Source organism: Microcebus murinus, chromosome 7 (assembly GCF_040939455.1).
Source record: "Microcebus murinus isolate Inina chromosome 7, M.murinus_Inina_mat1.0, whole genome shotgun sequence".
NCBI classification, from domain to species: domain Eukaryota; kingdom Metazoa; phylum Chordata; class Mammalia; order Primates; family Cheirogaleidae; genus Microcebus; species Microcebus murinus.
The window spans coordinates 20,365,939-20,393,402 of record NC_134110.1 but is presented as its reverse complement, the minus strand read 5'-3'; the positions used below and the strand labels follow the sequence as shown (position 1 = coordinate 20,393,402).

General features: G+C 37.2%; 1 long non-coding RNA gene across 2 annotated transcripts in view; it reads right to left on the bottom strand.

Moving 5' to 3' along the window:
• LOC105871322 (uncharacterized) overlaps window positions 1-26,468 on the bottom strand; it is a 100,430-nt gene extending 73,962 nt beyond the window's left edge. For both annotated transcript variants that reach the window (XR_001154034.2, XR_001154032.2), the window contains exons 1-7: window positions 26,306-26,468; window positions 25,606-25,664; window positions 23,328-23,410; window positions 20,817-20,889; window positions 20,357-20,388; window positions 19,505-19,696; window positions 2,572-2,711 (exon numbers count right to left, since the gene is read on the bottom strand). This is a non-coding gene — a long non-coding RNA (uncharacterized LOC105871322). The remainder of the gene's footprint in view (window positions 1-2,571; window positions 2,712-19,504; window positions 19,697-20,356; window positions 20,389-20,816; window positions 20,890-23,327; window positions 23,411-25,605; window positions 25,665-26,305) is intronic.
• Between the last annotated feature and the right edge of the window lie 996 nt (window positions 26,469-27,464).

Genomic DNA, 27,464 nt, shown 5'->3' with positions numbered 1-27,464 from the left:
CAGAACAATTATATAATTATACTTTTCTTATTTTCCATTCATCCTTCTAATCACATGGATGATGATTATAAAAATTCCTGTTTATGGTTTTCATAAAAGGTTTTTCTCTAAGCAGTTGTTACTCTGGTCAACTCTACTTTTAGGTACTTGCAAACTAGAGTAGCCTTTGGGGTTCCTTAGAGAGCATAATGAATGAAGAGAACATTCATGTACTTTATAATACAGGATGTTGATTGTGTGGACACCAAGAGTTTCAGGTACTCTAGTTAACAAGTCCTGAACTCAAATATATGAACCATGCATCCATGGACACTATTATAGTTTTTATTCAGACTACAGGACGATGACAGAGAGTTGGATTATTTTCTCCTGATGAGGTCTAAGACTTGAAATCTTTGCAATGGCATATTTTTGAGAATTCTGGTGGGGAGGGTAGCCTAAGTGAAATCTGGTAAAAAGTTAAGAGGTTGAGGGAAATCATATCTTCCATGCTATCCAATATTAATGCTTTGGAACCCAGTGCTCAGCACTGTGTTATCTGTGACTATAACATAATGCTAATACTGTTTTATGTCTAAAATCTGCTCACTTTTAACTCTGAGCACTTAGAGCTCATTGTCACTACTGGCATTTTGTGATGTGTCACTCACTGTCCACATTTGCTTATGCCTCCTTCATACCCTGGCATGCTGCATTTTTTTTTCTGAAGAATTTAGTGATGGATCATACTCACAGTATACATCATTATATAATATAATGTACACATAAAAATAAAGAGGACAAATGGATTTCACAAGTCATTTAGCATACAGAAACTCCTGTTATAATGAAATGAACAGAGCAACCCTCTATGTTTTAAGATTATGATTTAAATAGGTTGTGCTTATTCACAGAGTGAAAGATAATAATGGAGGAGAAGTTTCTTGAATTACAAATTCCTATTATAAAAGCACCTAAATATCTGCTATGCTGATCTCAGAAGTGAGAAATGTGGTCCAGGCTAGCTATATGTCTCACTCCAAGTTTCCAGGGCACAGGAACTCATTTTCTCATTAAAGCTCTGAATGCAGTGAAGAGCAGTGTTCCCCAACACTTTTGGCACCAGAGACCAGTTTCATGAAAGACAATTTTCCCAGTTAGGGAGTGGTGGAGTTCTGCAGCCCAGTCCATGGCCCAGGGGTTGGGGACCACAGGTGTAAGGGTACATTCATGATTATGGACAATTAAAGCAAAAAACTAACTTGGTGGCTGTCCATGGGCTGCAATATGCAATCCCATGGCACTTAGGCTTTGTAGACATGTTTCCTATACATAGCCCTGGTGCTATCCAGACTCGTACAGTGGCCTGTGAACAGGGAGCTGTGTGAGGATGAGTGAACAGTCCTCCCTGCTATAGGGTTTATTGTTTAGACAGCACCTATGCAGAGTTATCCTTCAACCTCTGTCCATCTCTTAAATCACTGTCTGGAGGGTGGGGGATATGTCATATATAGCTTCATTGCTGCTTCTTTTTCTTATTTTAACATGGCTCCCCTGTGTCTGTACAACATATTCTAAATCACTCATATGCCTTTACCTTTCAATAATCTGGTTTCCAAAGTTTTATTCCCTGGTGGTATAAGCAGCGGCTGGTCTAATCCCCCATGTTTATTAAAGTTTTGTTTCTTCCTGTACTCTAGTCATCTACCATAAAGATACCAATTCTGTGGCTTATGGGCTTAGCAATGAAAAATCTAATTCCACAATGTAAGTGTCAACTTCATGATTGATAACTTAATTATCACAGCATTTTTTTCAAAGGCGTTAAGGTAAAATTCTCTTCTAAAACTTGAAAAAGGAATCCCTATCTCTAGGAAACACTCCTGAATAAGGAAATATGATTTGTGTTCCCTGTCACTGGCATTTCTCAGTCTTGGCTTTTAATGTCCAGAAGTGATGTCTTCAACAAAGTCTTCAGTATGATCCTGTAGCTACACTGCTAAACACTGTCTGAGAATCAGAATTCTGTGATATGTTAGGCACAGGTACCTGTCTTTGAAGATGTGTTCACTGACATACAAAGTAGTGACTGTCTAACGGGGAATGTTATAGGGAAATAGAAAGGAGAGGCCCTGGAGATTGAGGGTGTCTTCCTGTAGCAGGTGCACCTGGGTTTGGAGAGGTAGATGCTTAGGCCGCTTTGGTATTTTCTCCCTATATGCCCATTGGTCCTCTGAGTGGAGGTTTTGTGTTTATGTATTTTAGGTAGCAAAATAATTATTTTTAAAGAACATTTATTATTTCAAGATTATTTTAGATTTAGAAAGATTAAAAGATGGTACCATATATTCTTCAGCTTCCTGAAATATTAGCACTTTATGTGCCTCAGAAAATTACAAAGGTACAAAACTGTTAACTAAAGTACAGTCTTTCTCCATATTTTGACAGGTTTCTCACTAATGTCATTTTTCATTCCAGAATCTAACCTAGGACACCACATTCATTTACTGTGAGCTGTTTTACTTACTTATTTCTGCATAAAAAATTACCACATACCTTAGTGGCTCAAAAACACTGAAACATATTACTTACAGTTTCTCAGGGTCACATGATCCAACTATTTCAACTAAAGAGTCACATGGGGAAGGGTCACTGTCCAAGCTGATGAGATTGTTGCTAGGATCCAGTTCCTGTCCAGGACAAGAGGACTTCACTTCTGAATAACTGTAAACCTATTAAGAATTAAAAATAATCCTTTACTAACTTTTTTTCTAAGAAAAAAAGTATGGAGAAAAAGAGAACACTTCATTTTATGAAGCCAATTTACACTGATCCCACAGTGGACATTTCAAGACAGGAAAATTACAACAAAAATGCCTCAGGAAACAAAGGCAATGATCCTCAGAAAAATACTATCCAAACAAATTGGCAGCATATAAAAATAATTATACATTATAACCAGGAATATTTATCACTAGAGTGTAAGTTTCATTAAACATACAAAAATATTAGTACAATTCATTATTTTAATAGAATAAAAGACAAAAACACAGAATCATAACAAAAGATGTAGAATAAGCATTTGACAAATCCAAAACCCATTCATGAAAAAAAAAATAACACTAAACAAATTAGGCACAGAAGGAAACTTCCTTAACCTAAAAAAGACATCCATGAAAAACTCACATAACAACATACAGTATTGTGAAAGACTCAGTATTCTCTGTAAGATTAAGAAAAAAGAAGATGTCCACTCTTGACTGCTATTTCACATTGTACTAGAGTACATAGGGTGATTTGTCTAGAAAAATAAATATAAGACATCCAGATTAGAAAGAAATTCAAACAATATTTCATTGCAAATAACTTGATGTTGCTTATAGAAAATCCTAAGGAAGCCACTAAAATAAGGTTAGAACCCAAAATGAGTTCAGTAGCAATGAAGTAATCAAAAACAATTTAAAAAATCAACTGCATTGCTATATACTAGCAAATAATCTAAAATGAAGCTCAGAAACACTAATTTATGCAGTAACTGGCAAGCTGATTCTAAAATTCATAAAGAAATGCAAATGCTCTGGAATAGCCAAACCAACCTTGAAAAAGGACAAAGTTGGAGTATTTGATTCATATTCCTGATTTGAAAGCTTACTATAAATTGATAGTAAGGATAGACATTGATATAAGGTGGTATTGATATAAGGATAGACATATATGACAGCAGAATAAAGTGCCCCAAAATTTGTTGGGGAAATATGAATAAGAAATTAATGATCATAAGATCATTATTTTATTACATCGCCCAATGTTCCTATATTAAAGACAAAATCAAGAGTTTTCAGGGTTTTGCCCTAAAGGAATATATAAACTCATTATTTCACTTATCAGGGGTTGCCTCTGCCTTGGGAGGGCTCTCAAGGCTCCAGTAAAGTTGTTTTCCAAGAGACTTCCTGGTTATCTCCTCTGTGGAGCTTTCCTATTTTTGAAAGGAAAAACAGGTAAATACCTGGCTCACAGGATAGGAGCCAGACACAATGAGTGCCCTTTTCCCAGAGACATGCCCCTGTGGTTATAAATAATTTGTTTTATAGAGATGGGCTTCCTGCTCTCTCCTGATTGTCTGCCTTAAGTCCACAATAACTGGATCAAAAAATATAGAGCCACTATACCTTTGTTATTCCTGTTAATTGATAACTATCTCTTAAAACTTAAAAGTTAGCCTTTAAAAGACTTTATATCTGTTTGTTCACCTAGATAGATTAAAAATTGTAAAAAGCCCTTTAAAAGGACTTTTTACCCTAACCCACTACCTGTTACTATATAATCCTGTTCACATAGCAACTGCACTATGTAAATGTAAAATTGATATGTAATGTAATTGATATGTAAATATGTTACCCTGGCAAACTGATAATTGATATCTATAATTATAAAAGCCTATATAAATCTAACTTCAGGGCTGGACCACTTACAGAAATGTGGTCTAGACTCCTGAATACCCCCACTGTTATCTGATCTTCTTATATAAAACTATAAACTACACCTTAGTCTCTATATATTCTTCTATTCTCTCTTTTTCCTATCAATTTTCTTATCCTCCACAATGGTTCTCAAACTTTTTAAACAGGGGGCCAGTTCACCATCCCTCAGATCGTTAGAGGGCTGGACTATAGTTTTAAAAAAAACTATGAACAAATTCCTATGCGCACTGCACATATCTTATTTTGAAGTAAAAAAGCAAATGGGCAAAAACACCCACATGTGGCCCTTGGGCCGTAGTTTGAGGATGCCTGCTCTATGGTGATCCCTATCTAAGGGACCTGGCTACACAGGGAAAAGTAGCTAATCTCCTCATGGCCCTGCCTCCCCACAAAATTAATTCTTAAATTCATGGTAAACTAATTTTGCAAGGTTATCAAAACAATCAAAATATTTTTTGCAACAAATCTTCCTGGGACAAGTAGATATACATAGGAAAGTTGAACTCCTCTGTTATACCATATACTTCATTGATTCAACATAGAACATGGACCTACATGTTAAGAGTTAAAAGTAAAAATCCCATTGAAGAGAACATCTTTGTGTTCTAAGGTGAAACAATAGATTTTTTTTTAATATTGGGGGAATTTTATTTATTTTTTTCTAATTTTTTAAAATGTATTTCAGAAATTATGGGTGTAAAAATGTTTTGGTTACATAACTTGCTTTAGTACCATTTGAGTCAAAGTAATAAGTGTGTCCATCACCCAGATAGTGTGCATTGTACCCAATAGTTGTGAATTTAACCTGCTTGAGTTCTGATCAATGTTATTTCCATATGTGTACATAGCTGTTGATCATAGTTCTAATTTGATGGTGAGTACACGTGGTATTTGTGTTTCTATTCTTATGATAATTCACTTAGAAGAATTGTCTCCAGCTCCATCCAAGTTAATAAAAGAGGTACATGGATTTTAACATATGACACTATTATGCATGTGACAAAAGAAAAAAATAGATTAATTAAATTTCCTCAGGATTTATACCATCACAACCACCAAAAGCAAAGGAGAAAATATTTCCAAATCATATGGCTGATAGAAGAATATTTTCCAGAATATATAAAACATTCTTACAATTCAAAAATAAAAGGACAAATGTCCTAAATAAAAGTGGGCAACTTATGTGAATAGACATTTATCACAAAAAAACTATAGAAATGTCCTTAAGCACACAAAAAGATGGATGTTCAACATATTAAGTCTTCAGTGAAATGCAAATCTAAACTATCATGAGATACACTTCACAAACTTTAAAGGCATACTCATAATTGAATGCAGCTAGTTTGTAAGACTACATTCTGTATACTTTATATGACATTGTAGAAAAGGTGAAATTATAGCTAATATAAAAAAATTACTGATTACTAGGGGTTTGGGACAGGGGAAGTTTGAATATGGGAAATGCAGAAGATTTTTTTTTTATATAATGAAATTATTCTCTTCACACTGTAATGATTTGTTAATGACGCTATTTTTCAATTGGCAATAACATTTTTTTTTTAATTTTTTTTTATTTTGGCATATTATGGGGGTACAGATTTTAAGGTTTCAATAAATGCCCATTTCCCCCCCTCCCCCCAAAAGTCTGAGTCTCCATCATGACCATCCCCCAGATGGTGCACATCTCGCTCATTATTTTACAATATCAATATTAAGATGCATCTCTATTTCAAAGATATGATAATAGGGATTCTAGCATATAGAATGAACCATTTTTCTCTGTGACTTCCTATTTTTCAGTGTAAAACTGAGAACTTTATAAAGAGTGAACTTAAATGCATGTACTTAACATACATTAAATAATATGTTAAATATTATTTTAGATTAGGGGACCCCAGGGTGCAATGCACACAAATAATCTAATGGTATAACAAATTTGTGAAGTAACATGTGAGTGAAAGTAGGACTGACCTAAGGAACTTAGGCAATAGGGGAGATTCTAAAGCTAAAGCCAAAGGATCTGAACATGAGCATTGTGCTTTATTTATTAAAGTTTTTTTCTTCCCCATGGACATAATGTATTGTCAATTCTGAAAACACTATGCATATGTTTTGGGACTCAGTGATTAAAGGAGGTGAACTTTCTCACTGTTAGAGTGGGAGGATGCATAGAAAAAGTGAGAATGGAAAGATTGATTCAAGTTTTACTGGATTAGATGATGTGGTGCTGGAGATATTAATAGAAATGCAAATTTAACTTCATATATATATATATGGAGAAGTATAGAAATATTTATATATACGTGTATAAGTGTGAGTTAGTATAAACACATGTATAGTTACGCTGCACAGTTGACAAAGTCTAGAATCAACAGACTCCTAGTGCCCATTAGTTCACTCACTGTCCAGATCTTTACTTCTAATACCATTCACCAAAGAAAAATAAACTAAGATTCCTTGAAAAAATGGTTAATACTAGGCTTTGGCAGGGAAGCAACATGATTAGCCTACAGCATCATGTAGTGCCATAAAGTAAAATGATGTTAAACAAAAACACAACCAACCAACTACACAAAATCAAAATGTGGGCATTTCAATATATGAGTGGATTAATAAAATGCGGTATATGTATGCCATGGAGTTCTATTTAGCCACAAAATATAATGGTGATATAGCACCTCTTGTATTATCCTGGCTAGAACTGGAGCCCATTCTACTAAGTGAAGTATCATAAGAATGGAAACACAAGGGCCACATGTACTCATCATCAAATTTGTATTAACTGATAACACTTATGTGCACATATAGTACTAACATTCATCAGGTGTCACACAGGTGGGAGGGGGTAGAGGGGATGGGCATAGTCATACCTAATGGGTGTAGTGCGCACCATCTGGAATATGGACATGCTTGAAGCTCTGACTTGGGTGGGGCAAAGAAAATATATGTAACCTAAACATTTGTACCCCGTAATATGCTGAAAAAAATTTAAAAAAATAAATAAACTAAGTATAGTGTAAGTTAAACATCACAAATCATGCAATAATCCATATGATTTAAATAAAACATTGAATAAATAAATAATACATTAAGAATAGATGAATTACCCATGGTGAATAAATACAAATGATATTTGTAGAAGCTCTCTCTCTAAGGAGGCAGAGCAAGTTTCTCCATGTTTTAAGTATGTGCAATACATAGTGACTTCTTTTCAAAAAGCATAACATGGAAAGAAGATTAATTTTACAGAGAAGAAATTTGACCAAAACTACCATGTCCAGATGATCAAATTAGCATTAACAGTAATATACATCCTTATAAACTACTGACAAGCCACTCTGCAAGTTTTAATGATTATCAGAAAGTGATAATGGAAGTGTTTTACACCAAGTTCATGTGTGTGCACATGAGGACAATCATATTATAAATAACACTTTGACAATATCAATTTTAAGACACATCTCTACTTGAAAGATGTGACAATATGCATTCTAGCATGCAGAATGCACTATTTTTCTCTTTTGACTTCCTATTTCTCAGTGTAAAATCATGAGCTCATCTGCTGTGGTATGGTCTGTCATTAAGGAAACGGCCTCAAAGATAGTTTCATATAAGTTGACCAACTCCATTTACCTTCTACCTAGCTATTAGAGGTATTCAAGAAATTCACTGGGAAGGAAGGTAGGAATGGCATAGAGTTCACCAGATGTTTGCATTGGAGTGATACCTTTCTAAAGAACTAGACAAAACTTTATGTGGAAAACATTTACTTTTTTTTAATTTCAGCATATTATGGGGGTAAAATGTTTAGGTTACATGTATCGCCTACCCCCTTTTTCCCAAGAGTCAGATTTCAAGCGTGTCCATCCCCCAGATGGTGCGTATCACACTCATTATGTATGTATATACCCATCCCCTCCTCCCCACTCCCATCTGCCCAATGCCCGATAAATGTCATTCCTATATGTCCACTTAGGTGTTGATCAGTTAATACCAATTTGCTGGTGAGTACAGAGAACATTTACTTTATGTCTGGAAATATGAGTGATGTTCCTTGAAAGCTATGTTCCAAATTCTATTCTAAAATAAGAAAACAACTGCATATCTACCTTTTTTTTACTTCCTATATTGATCAACTCCATTTATAATTAATTCTACCTAAATATTACAGATATTAGTTTTATTAGTAAACTCCTGGAATTCTTATTTTATCTGTTGTTTAATTCTTATAAATTTATGTTGCCTCAACATCCAATTTGATTCAAGTTTACCTTCTTCATAGCAGAAGCAAAGTATACTCATCTTTGACACAGTTTCCAGTTCTCTGACCCCTCCCAGATCTTAATGTGGTCGATCCAGATATTTACCTTATCAAACTACCTGCTGGTGGCCATCTCCCAGCAAGAGAGTTATATACAGCACTTGCTTTGCCACATTACCCTTCATACCTTGTGCAAACCATGAAGCTATGCCACAGTGACCACCACTCCAGCACAGTGTAAAGCCACATAGAATCATTATTGATCAATGCATATGTGCACATATGGCAGTAACATTCATCAAGTGTTAGGCAGGTTGGAGGGAGGAGAACAGGATGGATCTATTCACACCTAATGGGTACGGTGAGCACTGTCTAGGGGATGGGCACACTTGTAGCTCTGACTCATGTGGGGCAAAGGCAATATATGTAACCTGGCCATTGGTACCCCCATAATATTCTGAAATTAAAAATAAAATAAAATAAAATAAATGCAACTGCAAAAAAAAATCAAGGTAATAGATACAAAGTTTCCTTGTGCCCCTTTGTTTTGTTCATTTTATTTTGTTTTGGTAGTAAGAATACTTAATGTGAAATCTACCTTCTCAAATATGTTTAAGGGCACAATACTACTGTATTATTAACTATAGGCAATATGTTATACAGCAGATCTCTAGAGCTCATTCATCTAGCATAATTGAAATCTTACACTGATTGAACAACTCTTGATTTCCCTCACTCCTAAGCCCCTGGCAACAATTATTGTATTTTCTGCTTCTATGAATGTGACTATTAAAGATACCTCATATAAAAAAAAAGACTATCCAACAAATTGTTAATTATTAGATCATTAAAAAATGCAAAAATATAGTTTTTATTTCCAAGGGCAACTACTAAAAAGTAAAAATAAGTAAAGAAAAAGAAATATAACTGATATTCTAGGAAAAAAGAGAAAATGGAATTATAAAAATGCTCAATTAAAATTACAAAAGGTAGAAAATTAGTGGAATACCAAAAAAGAAGCAATAAACAAGGACAACAGGTAGAACACACAAACAAACAAGATAGATATACCAGTAATACCAACTATAACAATAATCACATTAAATGGCATAAATGAACCAATTAAATGATAGAGACTGTCAGGAAGAAGGCCCGACTATATGTTGTTTACAGGAAATCCACTTTAAATATAAAGTCACATATAAACTAAAACTGTATGGAACAATATACAGTAATGTATTAATCAAATAAAGCAAGAGTACATTAATTTCAGACACAGCCAACTTTAAAGCAAGGAAAATTCCCAGGTATAAAGAAGGGCATTACATAAAAAGGAAGGTGGTAAATTCTCTCAGAAGATATAATATTGCTTAATGTGTATGTATCTAACAACAGTAGATAATTTATAAGAGACAAAAACTGACATAACTGCAAGGAAAACTAGATGGATTCCCACTATTATTGATGGACAACACACTCTATCAGAAATGGAAAATCAGGCCTGGCAGGGTGACTCACGCCTAGAATCCTAGCACTCTGAGAGGCTGAGGCGTGAGGAACTTTTGAGCTCAGGAGTTTGAGACCAGCCTGAGCAAGAGCGAGTCCCCTGTCTCTACTAAATATAGAAAGAAATTAGATGGACTACTAAAAATCTATAGAAAAAATTATCGGGGCATGGTTGTACATGTCTGTAGTCCCAGCTACTCGGGAAGCTGAGGCAGAAGGATTGCTTGAGCCCATGAGTTTGAGGTTGCTGTGATATAGGCTGATGACACGGCACTCTAGCCCAGACAACAGAGTGAGACTCTATCTCAAAAAAAAAAAAAAAAAAAAATGGAAAATCAGTAAGGACACATTTGAACTCAATATCATTATCAATAAACTGTATATAATTGACATCCACAAATTACTTTACCAAACACCTGCAGAACACACATTCTTCTCAAGTCCACTTGGACAACTAACCTTACTGGCCAAAAAAGACACCTTAACAAATTTAGCATAATAGAAACCCTAAAATGTCTACTCTCTGACCACAGCGAAATTAAAGTAAAAATTGATACTGTGTGTCAACAGGAAAGGGGGAAATCATACAGGAAATGGTGCTGCCTTGTTTCTTAAGAAATGTTTCTTGCTATCAATCTTCATTCAACCGAGAGTGATGTTAAGCTAGCCATGATTCTGAATCAAGATCTGATTCAGAACAATTAATATTAAAAAGTCATGATATTTCTGAATTCATTCTTAAATTCATTTCAATATTGCTTTAATTTGTATGTGAATAAAAGTTATAATTTTATATTCTGAAGGGCTTTTTCAATAAATAAAAAATATTGCTAGTATGTATAGAATAGATTATTGACAGAGATAGTATCCTTTTCTTTTAGAATCATTTTTTTTGACTCTGACAGAAAATTTTACAGGTACTGTGCATAGACCAATTCGGACTTTCCCTTTAGTGTTGCAAATTCTAGTTAAATTATCTGCATTTCTTTGTGACTTTAACTTACATTGTTCTTTATTCCACTTAATATTGCCAACCATTAATAAAAGCATATAGCCAGGGATATAGTAATCATTGAGAATCTGCAGAAGGAATGAAAAACATTTTGTAGAAAAACTGAGGAGTTCAAGACCAGCCTGGTAATAGCAAGACCCTGTCGCTACAAAAAATAAAAAGTTAGCTGGGATTGGTTATGTATGCCTGTGGTCTCAGCTATTATAGAGGCTGAGGCAGGAGGATCACTTGAGCTCAGGTGTTCGAGGCTACAGTGAGTCAAGATGACACCACTGCACTCTAGACTGAGAAAGAAAGCAAGACAAAACAACAAAACAAAACAAAACAAAAACTCCATGACAAGAAAACATGAAGTTTATTTCACAGATAAAAAAGCACATCTAGATGCTTTCATTTCTTTTTATTGTATCTTGCATCAGAAAATCTGTGTGCTAAAAGCTACTACTTTAAGTCACACTTTGCAACAAATTATAAGTACTGTTAACTACAGTCGTGCAAATGCAGCATGGGCATCTTCAGTTTTGTAGCATGCTAAACTTGAAAGATGGGGTATTTAGTGTAAATTTGTCCTATCATTCTAAAGTGTGCTAGCTATCACAGGGACAGGGGTTATTAGCCAAAATTTTATCTCTGCAAGAACAGATAGTTAAATTTTATGAAGAATAGAATCAGCAATGTGAATTATTGAAAGAAGATTTCTATAGGAATGTAGCATTTCTCTGTGATATCATATCAAATCAAAATGACTTGAATATTTCTTTGCAAGGTAAAACTAAGTCTATGTATGATATATTGGAAAAATCTAAGAATTTTGAAAAAAGCTATCGTACCTCAAAATATTTCTTCTTCAAAAGGAAATTTCAGATAAACATTTTTCCCAGTTAGCAAAGGTCACTGATGAGCAGAATGATATATACAAATCATTTGAAGAATGCACAGCTGTAATAGACCTATTATTAAATTGTTGTAGAATAACAAAATGAAAGGTTCACAGAATTTTCATGACATCACATTCAGATTAGCATTTCAGGGGGGGCGGAGCAAGATGGCGGACGAATAACACCGCCAGACAGAGTGCCTCTGCAGAAAAGACAGATTCTAGCAGAAATTAGAGGAAAGAAGCAAGAAGACGAGCATACAACGGACAAGGGCCGGAAGGAGGGGTACCTGAGACCCCGGGAGACTCCACGGGAGGAGGCTGCTGAGGAGAACTGGAGGCTGAGACCACCAGAGCAGCCCTGAGACCAGCGGCAAGGGTAGGTGGATTTGCTGTTTCCCCACCCCTGCATTTGGGACTGCTGGTGGGCTCCCTAGCGGGTGGAGAGACCTGCGGATGCCAGCCCAGAGACCGCTGCCGCCAGACAGCGGTGAGCCTGTAGCAGACATGGCACCAGGTTCCCAACTTCCTCCGGGCACCTCCGTGTGCACAGACCCGAGCCGCGCGGCAGGCGCCATATTGCCTCCTCCTCCCCTCCGCCGACCCTACCCATGGCTGCCCAGAGAGACAATACAGCCATCAGCCAGAGGGACCTCCAGGGAATGGGACCTTCCCGTTTGGGACCCTACAGCTGACTCAGGGGAACTCAGGCTGTGAGCTCCCTACCCGCCCGCCCTCCCAGGTGCTGCTGGCACCGTGTTCCCAGGAGAACAGTGCCGACTCAGAGGCTGAGAGACATAGACCCAGCTTGGGCTCCCTGTGGGTGAATTGGGACTGGAAATCCTCTCCCTGGTGGGGATACAGTTTGCACTCTGGGACCCAAGGTCAGACCTGCAGACCAGATCCCCTGCACCAAGGGCTAGCATTGCCCGGGGAACAGAAGGGTTATACGTGAACAGCCTACTGAGGTGTCTGTGCCTCCAGGGGCGGATCGGCGTCCTAGAGGGCAACCCTCCTCCCAGGAGGAGGCCGTGCGCCCAACCCAGGTGGCATTCCTGTGCAGGGAACCTCCCTGACGGCATCACAGTCCGGGGAGGCCTGGTGGCTTGTGGTTTGGCCTGCTGGCAGAGGCCCAGGAGTACCTGCAGAGTTGGGGAGGGTGGAAAGAAGCGAGGCCCGCTCCAGACTGCGGGTCTCAGACAGCCCCACCCCCACACCCAGACTTTCTGGCTGAGCGGGACCATTCCAGCCCCACCCTGACAGCTTTCCCTGGAAGCAGAGAACAGAACTTTGACCCCTGCTAACGGCCAGAGGGCAGGCTTATCCAACCCAGCTCCGCCCAGAAAAAGAGCTGTTAACAGGACACAAAATCAACAGTATAGCCTGTTCCTCCAAGCAAACGCCACCTACTGACAGGGATGGCATCTTGCACAGCCTTTCCACGGCACCCACTGACTCAATATACAGGGAGTGGTCCAATTTCACCCACAGGCACCACCTAACGCCTCAGAAACTAAACAAAGTGTGTGAATACCCAAACAATAACTTAAGGAAAGAAACAACAATTGATCGACATGGGAAGAAATGAGCGAAAGAACTCAGGAAATATGAAGAACCAAACGGAAAACACACCCCCAAAGAGGAGCACCAGCCCCCTAGAAACGGACACCAACCAAAATCAGGCAACCAATACAACAGAAGAGGAATTTCGTATATGGATCATAAGAACACTCACCCAGCTGCAACAACAACTCAAAAACCAACACAAAGAAATCACAAAAAGCCTCCAGGATATGGGAAAAGAAATAGACACAATGAAGAAAAGTGTAACCGAACTCCTGGAAATGAAGAATCAATTCAAGGAACTACAAAATACAGTGGAAAGTCTCAAGAACAGGGTACATCAAACAGAAGAAAGAATCTCGGAGCTTGAAGATAACACCCTCCAATCAAATAAATCAGTCACAGAAATAGAGCAGAAAAACAAGAAAAAAGAGCAAAGCCTACAAGAGCTGTGGGATTTTGTGAAGAAACCTAATGTGAGGGTCATAGGGTTACAAGAAGAGGAAGAAGAAAACACTCAAGGGTTGACAGGCTGTTTGAAGATATAATAGAGGAAAATTTCCCAGGCCTTGCTCAAAATCTTCATGTACAAGTTCAAGAAGTTCAGAGGACCCCTGGGAGATTCAACGCAAACAGGAAGACGTCACAACAGACAGTCATCAGACTGACCAAAGTATCAACTAAAGAGGCCCTTCTAAGAGCTGTAAGACAAAAGAAGCAAGGAACATACAAGGGAAAGCCAATTCGAATAACATCAGACTTCTCTAATGAGACTTTACAAGCAAGGAGAGACTGGGGCCCCATTCTCACTCTTTTGAAACAAAACAATGCCCAGCCTAGAATATTATTCCCTGAAAAACTAAGCTTCGTATATGAAGGAGAAATAAAAACATTCTCACACAAGCAAAAGCTCAGAGAATTCACCAAGACAAGACCAGCCCTACAAGAAGTACTTAAAACAGCGTTACACATGGAACATCATAATAATAACCCACGGATATAAAAACAACCAAAACCCAAAGATATTAAAGGCCAAATATTACAATGGCTCAGGACAGAAATCATAGCAACAACATCCAACCCAACAGAATGATCAGTAATCTACCTTACCTATCAGTTCTCTCAATAAATGTGAATGGCTTAAACGCTCCACTCAAGAGACATAGGCTGGGTGAATGGATAAGAAAATACAGGCCAAGTATATGCTGTCTTCAGGAAACACATCTAACCTGCAAGGATGCATATAGACTAAAAATAAAAGGGTGGAGATCAATATTCCAAGCAAATAGAAGCCAAAAGAAGGCTGGTGTGGCAGTTCTAATTTCAGACGATTTAGTTTTTAAACCAACAAAAGTAGTGAAAGACAAAGAGGGTCATTATATAATGGTGAAGGGCACAGTTCAACAAGAAGAGATAACAATTTTAAATATATATGCACCCAACTTAGGTGCACCCAGATTCATAAAGCAAACCTTACTGGAGCTAAGCAAATGGATTAATAACAACTCCATAATCGCCGGAGATTTCAACATCCCACTGACGGCACGAGACAGATCCTCCAAACAGAAAATTAATAAAGAAATAATGGACTTAAACAAAACTCTAGAACAATTGGGTCTCACAAACATCTACAGAACATTCTACCCCAAATCCACTGAATATACGTTCTTCTCATCAGCTCACGGAACATTCTCTATGATTGACCATATCCTAGGACACAAAGAAAATCTCAAGAAATTTAAAAAAATAGAAATCATACCATGTACCTTCTCAGATCACAGTGGAATAAAAGTAGAAATCAACCCTAACAGAAACTCACATTTCTACACAAAAACGTGGAAATTAAACAACTTCCTACTAAATGATTACTTCATAAATGAAGAAATCAAGACGGAAATAAAAGAGTTCTATGAAGAAAACGACAATGGAGAGACAAGTTATCAACTCCTCTGGGACACAGCTAAAGTAGTTCTGAGAGGAAAGTTTATCTCCATAAATGCCTATAACCAAAAGACGAGAAGATCACAAATAGACAATCTAATGAAACGACTGAAAGAGCTGGAAAAAGAAGAACAGACCAACCCCAAAACCAGCAGAACAACTGAAATCAACAAGATCAAATCAGAACTAAACAAAATTGAAAACAGGGAAGCTATTCAGAAGATTAATAAAACAAAAAGTTGGTTCTTTGAAAAAATTAACAAAATTGACACACCGTTGGCTAAGCTAACGAAAAGCAGAAAAGAGAAATCTCCAATAAGCTCCATCAGGAACAAAAAAGGAGATATCACAACTGATCCAACGGGATACAAGATACAATTTATGAAGACTACAAAAATCCTTATGCACACAAACTAGAAAATGTGGAGGAAATGGACAAATTTCTAGAAACACACAGTCTCCCTAGGCTCAACCAGGAAAAAATAGATTCCCTGAACAGACCAATCTCAACAGCTGAAATAGAAATAGCTATTAAAAATCTCCCTGAAAAGAAAAGTTCCGGTCCAGATGGCTTCACACCTGAATTTTACCATATTACAAAGAAGAACTAGTACCTATCTTGCAGAAACTATTCCACAACATCGAGAAGAATGGAAACCTCCCCGACACCTTTTATGAAGCGAATATTACTCTGATACCAAAACCAGGAAAGGATGCAACAAAAAAAGAAAACTACAGACCAATATCCCTAATGAATATAGATGCAAAAATTTTCAACAAAATCTTAGCTAACCGAATCCAGACACTTATCAAAAAAATAATCCACCACGACCAAGTGGGCTTCATCCCAGGGATGCAGGGATGGTTCAACATATGTAAATCTATAAATGCAATTCACCACATAAACAGAAGCAAAAACAAAGACCACATGATTCTTTCAATAGATGCAGAAAAAGCTTTTGACAAAATTCAACACCCTTTCATGATACGAACACTTAAGAAAATAGGCATAGAAGGGACATACCTAAAAATGATACAAGCCATATATGACAGACCCATAGCCAACATCATACTGAATGGCGAAAAATTGAAATCATTCCCACTTAGAACTGGAACCAGACAAGGCTGCCCACTATCTCCACTTCTGTTCAACATAGTGCTGGAAGTCTTGGCTACAGCAATCAGACAGGAAAATGGAATCAAAGGTATCCAAATAGGGGCAGAAGAGATCAAACTTTCACTGTTTGCTGATGATATGATATTGTATCTAGAAAACCCCAAGGATTCAACCAAGAAACTCCTGGAACTGATCAATGAATTTAGTAAAGTCTCAGGATACAAAATCAATACACAGAAATCAGAGGCATTCATATACGCCAACAACAATCTAATTGAGAACAAAATCAAAGACTCAATTCCCTTCACAATAGCAACAAAGAAATTAAAGTACCAAGGAATATACTTAACCAAGGACGTAAAAGACCTCTACAGGGAGATCTATGAAACACTGAGGAAAGAAATTGCAGAGGAAGTAAACAGATGGAAATCCATACCATGCTCGTGGATCGGCAGACTCAATGTCATCAAAATGTCTATACTACCCAAACTGATCTACAGATTCAATGCAATACCTATTAAAATCCCAACAGCATTCTTCACAGATATAGAAAAAATAATTTTACGCTTCGTATGGAAGCAAAGAAGACCCCGAATATCAAGAGCAATTCTAGGCAACAAAAACAAAATGGGAGGCATTAATATGCCAGATATCAAACTATACTACAAAGCTGTAGTAATTAAAATAATATGGTATTGGCACAAAAACAGGAATATTGACCAGTGGAACAGATGTGAGAATCCTGATATAAAACCATCCTCATATAGCCATCCAATCTTTGACAAAGCAGACAAAAACATACGCTGGGGAAAAGAATCCCTCTTCAATAAATGGTGCTGGGAAAACTGGATAGCCACCTGTAGAAGGCTAAAACAGGACCCACACCTTTCACCTCTCACAAAAACCAACTCACGCTAGATAACAGACTTAAACCTAAGGTATGAATCCATTATAACTCTAGACGAAAAAGTTGGAAACACTCTCCTAGACACTGTCCTGGGCAAAGAGTTTATGAAGAAGTCCCCAAAGGCAGTCACAGCAGCAACAAAAATAAATAAATGGGACATGACCAAGCTACAAAGCTTCTGCACAGCCAAAGAAACAGTCATGAAAGTAAACAGACAACCTACAGAATGGGAGAAAATTTTTGCATCCTACGCATCCGATAAGGGACTGATAACTAGAGTATACTTAGAACTCACGAAAATTAGGAGGAAGAAATCAAATAACCCCATTAAAAAGTGGGCAAAGAACTTGAACAGAAATTTTTCTAAAGAAGACAGAAGAATGGCCAACAAACATATGAAAAAATGCTCAACATCTCTAATCATCAGGGAAATGCAAATCAAAACCACAATGAGATATCACTTAACCCCAGTGAGAATGGCCTTTATCAAAAAATCTCCAAACAATAAATTCTGGCGTGGTTGCGGAGAGAGAGGAACACTCCTACACTGCTGGTGGGACTGCAAACTAGTTCAACCTCTGTGGAAAGCAATATGGAGATACCTTAAAGCGATACAAGTGAATCTACCATTTGATCCAGCAATCCCATTGCTGGGCATCTACCCAAATGATCCAATGACACTCTACAAAAAAGACACCTGCACTCGAATGTTTATAGCAGCACAGTTCATAATTGCAAGGCTGTGGAAACAGCCCAAGTACCCATGAATCCAAGAATGGATTAATAAAATGTGGTATATGTATACCATGGAGTACTATTCAGCTCTAAGAAACAATGGTGATATAGCATATCTTATATTTTCCTGGTTAGAGCTTGAACCCATACTACTAAGTGAAATATCCCAAGAATGGAAAAACAAGCACCAGATATATTCTCCAGCAAACTGGTATTAACTGAGTAGCACCTAAGTGGACACATAGGTACTACAGTAATAGGGTATTGGGCAGGTGGGAGGGGGGAGGGGGGCGGGTATATACATACATAATGAGTGAGATGTGCACCATCTGGGGATGGTCATGATGGAGACTCAGACTTGTGGGGGGAGGGGAGGAAATAGGCATTTATTGAAACCTTAAAATCTGTACCCCCATAATATGCCGAAATAAAAAAAAATAATAATAATAATTGAGAGGCCGAGTAAGAAAAAAAACAAAAACAAATTAGCATTTCAGCCTCACCTAGTTGATATCACCAAGGCACCTAAAGTACTATAGATGGAATTGATTGAGCCCTTACTAGATGATATTTTGAAGTTATTGTTTGATGCTAAGAAAGATTCAATTGAAATATGGAAAAATGGACAATATTCCCACCTTTAGCAACATGCCCAAAAAGTCCTTTCTTGCTGTTCACCCACTTATTGCTGCAGATCTATATACTCCTACCAAACCCAAATCAAGACACTTTTAAGGTCACTACTGGCTGATACCCACCTAGAGGATCAACTGAAACTATGGACCTTCATGCTGCAACCAAATATTCAAATGCTTTCCAACAAAAAGCAGACAGGACAAAGTAATTAAAAGGTTAGTTAACTTTAAAATTAACAAATAGTATCCATTTTTTCAAATTGATAAGATACAGTAGATTTTTATAAACCAGTGTACATTTTTAAGTCTACCTAATTGAAGTTTCTTGAATGCAGCTTTATTTGGCTTACAGATAAATTAATGTGGCCTTCCAACATGAAAAAGTTCCCCACCTCTGGTTTAGATCATTAGACTAAAGATTTCATTACTTGTTCAGCAGACATTTGCCATTGAGTCTAAAAGATGCATCCTATAGGATATGCTTACTTACAATGTGGTCCCCTCGAAGCAATCTCACTGGCATAAGTACCCTGCACATTGCAGGCACTAAATGCTACCCACTCTGCTTATTGGAGTGCTGAATTCTTTCTGTTCTCTTTTGCTTCTGTGTCTCTTCGTAGTTCCAGGTTGAGTAACCTCTTCTTTACTATCTAGGAGACTCAGCTTTCTCTTCACATGCGAACTAGATCATAGGAGAGTGAAAGATTCAGACAAAATAATGAACATAAATAGATCATATAAATAATAGAAATGTGGGTAACTTATAGACTAAGCCAATAAAAATGGCAATATTAAAAAGTAACAGGCATGAAAACCATTTGGAAATATTGTGCTAGGTGATAAGAGAAAATAAATATTAACTACTGTAAATTTCTTTCTACAAGACCATGAAATGAAAATGTGGGCTGCCTGGAGGTGTATTTATATATTTTCTGAGTGGCATTTATTTTACTAAAAACTGAAAACAATTTTAATATTTACACATTAAAGAGTAAGAAAAGAACGTATACCTATATTATGGGCCATCTATAGAAGAAAATATAATGCAGATATCTACAAAAATGAGGTGAAAGAAGTCAAGGACTTTAGCTAATGCTTATATTTTTTGAGAAAAGAGAAAATCAGACAATTTGATGAAATTCATTCTTCCACAATAACAATGTTGCAGGTCTGTGCATTCAGAAAGGTGGTATCAGAGTTCCATTTAGACAAATTAATGCCTTTGTGAACATTAGACAATTAGAACAAACTAAGGCATACAATGAAAACTTTCACAGATCCACTTAAGTATGGGACTCTGAGCAGACTGTGCCTGTGACTCTCAGTAGTCTTTGTCACTTACCCTTTCAACCAGAGGTATTGTAGACAACATTTCTGGAAAAGATTCAAACATAGAATGTGTAACATATGTGTGTTCTTTCCTAATAAAAGTGACATTACCTTTAAATTTACTAAAAAGTGATGGCATGAAAAGACAAAAATAGTTGAAAACATTCTTTTAAAACTGATAATGAACGAATGAATTCATATTTAAACACAAGCATGAAAGGTCTTAATACATAAAGCAAAATATAAATTTTCTTATAGACAATGTTTATGTAACAAATAACATGAAAATGTATACAAAAGTATTAAAAATATTCACATTCAAAAAACAAATAGCAAAAAAAAAAGAAAAGGAAAGGAAAGGGGAAAGGGGAAAGGGGACAGGGGAAAGGGGAAAGGAGAAAGGAGAAAGGGGAAAGGGGACAGGGGAAAAGGGGAAAGGGGAAAAGGGGAAAGGAAAGGAGAACACATATTACCCAGCAAGGCCCAAAGCAGTAACATGTTGTTGATCAGCAAGCAGAAACACTGTTGAAGAAATTCATTCTTTATCTGGAAAAAAAAAAAAGTGCTTTCCTCAGCACTTTCCCAACTCCAGAGGGAAGGGAGGGACTATCTGTCTTGCCCTTGCAGACCCTGAAAACCCCGAAGGGAGCTCTGAGCTCAGCTGTACCAGCTGCGCACAGGCATTGGGGGGCGTGGTCTGGAAGAGGAAGACCACAGTCATTGGGCTGCCTTTGCTTGTGCAGGAGGCACTCAGGGAGTCAGTGTTCTCTGTACAGGTTCCTACCACCACCACTGTTGCTGATGGAGGGAAAAACTCTCTCATTCTCCAGAAAACAAGGAAAGAAAATGAGGATGCACGCTAGCAAATATAATTCACTGAGAAAGATAAAAACATAAAGTGGGGGTATGTCCAGGTATTGCCTAAGATTCACAAGGAGGTTAGACACATAAATGACAACAGCAATGTTCCAACGTTCTAAACCTTTCTGTTTACTCGAGGTACAGGTGGATATTGGTGTCGGTACAAGGCATGCAGTTTTTTACTCTTCTTTTACTTCACTATAGAATAGCACAGTGGCTAAAAGAAAGGGAATTGCAGGAAAATTTGTGTGTGAAATGAAGTATCTTAATAACTCAGAAAGTGTGGTATTTGCAAATGGAGAAGAACAATAGAAAAAACAGAACTAAAAAAGACATTAATATTTAAGCAAATAATACATAAGATGGGAAAATAAACTTTCAATAAATGTTTTAGGAATATCAATATGCATCATTAAAAATACAACCTACTGTTACCTTCCCATTACATACATTATCCATTCTAAGTGGATCTCAGACCTAAATATAAAAGCAATTTCATATATCATTTATAATTTAATTTAGAAAAAAATAACTTCATTACTGAGGTGAATGGAAAGAATTCCTAAAATATAAACCTTTTCTTACATTTACTATACAAGAAAAACATATTCTATAATAACAGTTGTTGTGAGCAAAGACTGAGTCAAACTCAAGATTCTTCTATTCCTTCCTTGTAGGGCTTTAGCTGAGATTCAAAATAGTGCCGCCCTATGGAGATGTTGTTAGGATTGAAAGAACTAATAACATATAAATCTGTGGAATAATATGAGATCTATACTAACCACTACATGAGTATTTGTTAACACTGAAAACTTTTTCTAAAAATTTGCATTATGCATCATATGCATCAATTGTAAAATTCATCATTATTTTATATGTCACAATGAAAGAATAAAACTACTGACAAACTGTGACGCAAATAATTCTTATTACTCAGAATTTTTAGATTATAAATTATTGGGAAAAAGCACCATTTTCAACTAGCATATATGTGGATATTTGTTTCATATCACTTCTATGATTACCTGAGATGGAAAAAATAAGTAAAATATATTAACAAAGGTATTTGTAAATTTCTCTTATTCAGATCAAACTTCTGAATCACTTTTCAATTCATCTTGTCCACACCTTCCTCCTCCTCATCATCATCAAAAGCCTTGGCAATGCTGCGTTTCTTGTTAGATTCCTCACAAGAAATCAGAGTGGGTATTAGTGGATGGAGTCAGGCAGTTGGTGTCCAGCTATCTCATAGGAAGGTTGCACAAAGCTCATATCTGGATTGACCACATTAAAGAACTGGGAAGAGGCAGAGAACTGGAAACTGTCAAAGTCAACTAAACCTTGCTTCTGTTACAAGCAAGTTAAACCTATATTCAAAATGGTTGCTAAGGCAATATACAATTACAGAATTGTGAAATTTCATAATCTTTGAGATTATCTTTCCAAAAATATTGATAGCCCTCTGCAAGTTTTGATGCTGATAACATCCAAAATGTGGAACACAGGTTTTATATCAAGTTTATTCATACATACATGAGGACAAACACATAATGACTGCCTCACGGCTGATGGTGACTTTACAGTATCATTTCTAAGATGCATCGCTATTTGAAAGATGTAAAAATATGCACTCTAGCATTAGTGAAATACACTATTTTTCTTCCTCTGACTGTATATATTGCAGTGTAAAATAACGGTGGTTCATCTACTCTATTCCAGACTGTTTTGGAGGAAACATGCTGAAGTATAATTTCATATAAGTTGTTCAACTCCACTTAACTTCCACCTGGCCAGTAGAGACACTAGAGCTATTAGGGGACTATGGGAATTCCTAGTTTATATGTGGTATTGAATCTTTATGATTGTATATTGCCTCAGCACATATTTTCCTATGGGACAGCTAGACAAAACCTTGGCTCCATCCACAAATCCCACTCCCCATGTGTACTGTGCAGATATACCACAGTGACCACCTCTCACTCACAGCATGACTCTGTGGAACTCATAGTTGCTTGCTCAAAACTGACCAGTTATACCCATGAGAAACCTACCTGGTAATACTCCAGACCTCAATAAAGACTTTGGGCCACAGGTTCCTCCCTCTTTTTTTGTTTTCCCCTCACCTGCTGGTTGTGGGCGTGTGTCTAGGACATTTCACTCCTTCCTATCTGCCCTCAGAGGCATGCCGGTCTCTTCTCTCTGGGATCTGTAAGTAACATGCCATTTCTGTTATTTTATATGTTTTGTCAAGTTGCCTTCTATATGTCCCATTGATCATCACCTCAGAGCAAACTTCTTTCCTCTCAGGCCTCCCCTAGACAGTGGCTATCATGGTAGAAAAAAGACAAACTGGACAGAGGTCAGAAAAGAGTCACAAGGATATCTTGTCTGATCTATAAACACTGTTTTCTTGTGAAGGAATGACTAGTCACAGGTCAGACACTTGGCATTAGGTCACACACCAGGATAAAGAAGTATCCTTTGATTGAAAACACTATGACTACCTCCCCTGGAGCTCCACCAGAGCAGGGCTAGAGTTTGTAGCCTCTCTCCAGAGAGATATCTTAAGACCAAACTATAAATAAAAATACAACAAATATAGAGAGGTGATTTTATAAAAAATCTTCAATATTCCATTGAGAAGGAAGATAAAAATGGCATAGTTTATTGATTGTTTGCATGGGAGTCGTAACTCTCTAAAGATTTAGAAAAAAGCTATACATTGAGAATTTATGCTCTAATCTTAGAAATATGAGCAATGCTCCCTGTATGCAGCATTCCAAATCTAATTATTCAATCCATAACAATAGTATGTCTATATTTTTCTTCCCATTAGTCCTTCTAATCACATGAATGGTTATCATACAAATCACTTTATGATCGACCAATATAAAAGCAGATGTATTATTCTTGCCATAAAAATCTCACATAACATATCATCCTAAAAGGCTCAGTTCTTTACCCAGGATTAGAAACAAGACTGCACACTATCCACTTCTATTCACCATAAAACTAGAGGTTGTAGCCAGGGAAATTAGGACAGAGTAATCAATGTAAAACCACGAGATTGAAAAGGAAGGAGTCAAACTATTCCTACCCACAAATACACAATCTTGTTATACAGAAAATGCTAGGATATTCACTAATATACAATTCATAAAAAACAGGTTAAGCAAGATTGCAGTATACAAAAATCAATAGCATTTCTATACACTAGCAAGTAGCACTCTACAAATGAAAATAAGATAATTACATTTAATCCACCATCAAAAAGGAAAAATAAATTTAATAAGATACATGTAAAATATGTACACTGTAAACTATAAAGTGTATTTAAGATTTAAAGTCCTAGATAAATGGGGGAAATCTCATCTTCACTGATCAGAAGGCTCAATATTGCTAAGATTATAATACTTTTAAAATGAATCCGTAAGTTCAATGTAATTTACCTGTTTAAAAAAATCATCAAAATACAAGCTGCTTTATTTTTTGCAATAATTTATAAGCTGATTCTTTTCTTTTTCCTTTTTATTTTTTATTTATTTGTTTATTTATTTATTTTTGAGACAGGGCCTCACTCTGCCACCCAGGCTAGAATGCACTGGTGCAATCATAGCTCACTACAGCCTCAAACTCCTGGGTTCAAGCAATGTTCCTGCCTCAGCCTCCAGAGTATCTGGTACTATAGGCACGTACCACTACGCCCACTAGTGTTTGTTTTTTTAAAAAAATTGTTGAGACAGGTTCTTGCCATGTTGCCCAGTCTACTCTCAAACTCCTCACCTCAAATGATACTCCCTCCACGGCCTCCCAAAGTGCTGGGATTATAGGCATGAGCTACTGCACCTGTCCTGATTCCAAAATTTATGTGGAAATGCAAGAGATTCAAAATAGCCAAAACAATCTAGAAAAAGAAAAAGTAGGAGTACTTAATTTATGCTTCCTGATTTCTAAAGTTATTACAAAGTGATAGTAATCAAGACAGTGTGGCATTGGTTAGCATAAAGATAGACATACAGATTAATGGAATGGAATTGAGTGCCCTGGAATTAACCCTTACATATATGGTTAACAGCACTATCAATCAACTGTATATAATTAATATCTATTGACAATTTCACCCCAAAATTACAGAAAACACATTCTTCATAAGGCCACATCAACCATTCACCACAACAGTCCATATTTTTGGCCATAAAATCCAACCAAACAAATGTAAAATAATAGATATTTACAATACCCGCTCTCCAACCATAATGGTATTAAACTAGAAATCAAAATCAGAATGGTAACTGAAAATCACAAATTACTTGGTGATTAAATGCACTTAAAATAACCCATAGGTTAAAAATATTAAGAAATATTAACAAATATTTTGAACCAAATAAAAATGCATCTCACCAGAAAATGTGAAATGGGACGAAAGCAGAGATTAAAGGGAATTTCAGGCACTGATGCATCTGTTAGGAAAGAAGAAACATCTAAAATAAAAATGAATCAAAGTGTCAACTGCAGGACATTTAAAGGAGGAGGAAATCACAATTGAGCAGATGAAAAAAAAATATGGTAAAAAGAGTAAAAGCAAAATAGAAGATAAAACAATAGCATTTTTCAAATTAATGTTGATATTTAATAGTTTCCGGAACACAGAAGATTAACAAGGACCACACAACACCTCAAACGTGCCTTTGTTTAAGGGCATGCAGAGGGGACTCGCTCCCTTAAATAGATGCTAATCTTCAAAAATGAAAAAAACAAAGGCATACTAAGGCAGGGTAATTTCATTTATTTGCTAAACTGGAAAATATTTTAAATATAAATAATCTACCAGTAAGAAACATAGGTAAGAAAATATCGTTACACACATAATGCAAAAGGGGATATGTAATAGAAGGACAAAGCCCAAACGTCTGCTATGCTCACAGGCACACGAGACAATCAAGAGGTAAGAATGAAAAAAAATCAAAGGATAATTAAGAGGATATGCGCACATAAATGGATGAGCATGTGTATGTTTGCAAAGAAACCTTCTGTGAAGACATTCCCCACTACCCATCGCCCACAGCCCACAGCCCACCGCCCTCAGCCCACCGCGCCTCACCTGAGCCACCAGCCAGCTACAGGTCGGTTCTCTGCGCAGCTGCGGACCCCTGGCATCCTCACTTCCTGTTAGGCAATTCTCAGCCAGTGGACGCCAGGTGGCGTTCTGAGCTGGCTGGTCTGAATGTTCTGATTCGTGCATTTCACCTCTGCAGTCACCTGCAAAATGACTGAAGATACAGAAACCTGCACTCGGGGTGGTGTTTGGGGTTCTCAGCGGTGGAGAAAGGGAGGCTAATAGGAGCATCCAAGTCCCTGAATCTACCTGTCCACTGGTTTGGGGGCCTTCTCTGCCCCTCTGTGCTCTAGCTTTTCCTGAAACACAGCCCCACCTGGTAATGCCCAGGGACCTCCCCCATGGGAAGGGACCATCTTCTCTGATTCTGTCTTCCTGACAAGCAGACCTCATGGGCTGGGAAATCATTAAAAGGAACAAGGCTCAAGTACTCAAAATCCCTCTACACAATCCATTTTTCTGTTAGCTGTCCCTGTTCCCTTCCTGCCCTGCCCTCTCTCACTTGCCCAATTCCACCATGGTCTGCCCTTCCTGCTCCTGCCATCCTCACACATTACTGATCCCAGTGGTCCTTCCAATCCACTGCCCTCTTCTCATGCTCTGGCCTGTGCCATGGACACAATTTTTTTTCTTCTTCTCCTTTCCCTCACCTGTTTGTCTGACTCCCTGCTCCTCACTATGCAGAATCTGCTCATTGTTCCTCTTTCTAGAGGCCATCCTTGTCCAACCCACTTAGATCTGATGTCTGACCTCTGAGTTTCCAAGGGAAGCTCTTTCACTTACAGTTTAGTCTTCTAAATTTTTTTGAGTCACCATGGAACTGAAATATCAGAGAATATGAAAAGTTTGTCCACATTGTTTCCCTTTGAGCCCCACACATGCAGTGGACAAAGAGCAACAAAGATTCTCTGTTATGTTGAATTTCGCTAATTAGTGAATCTCTCAAACTTTTCACCTATATTCTTGCTTATTTATCAATAAACTCCAATTCTTTTTCAATGCAAAGAGGACTTGAACTTAAAGATTGTCATGAATGTTTGACATTTCTATCCTCAGGACAGACTATGAGCCCTGACTCCCCTCAGCCTCTGCACCAGCTCCCCTCCCCCAATTCTCAACCCACTGGACAAATTCTCTAGTGGAC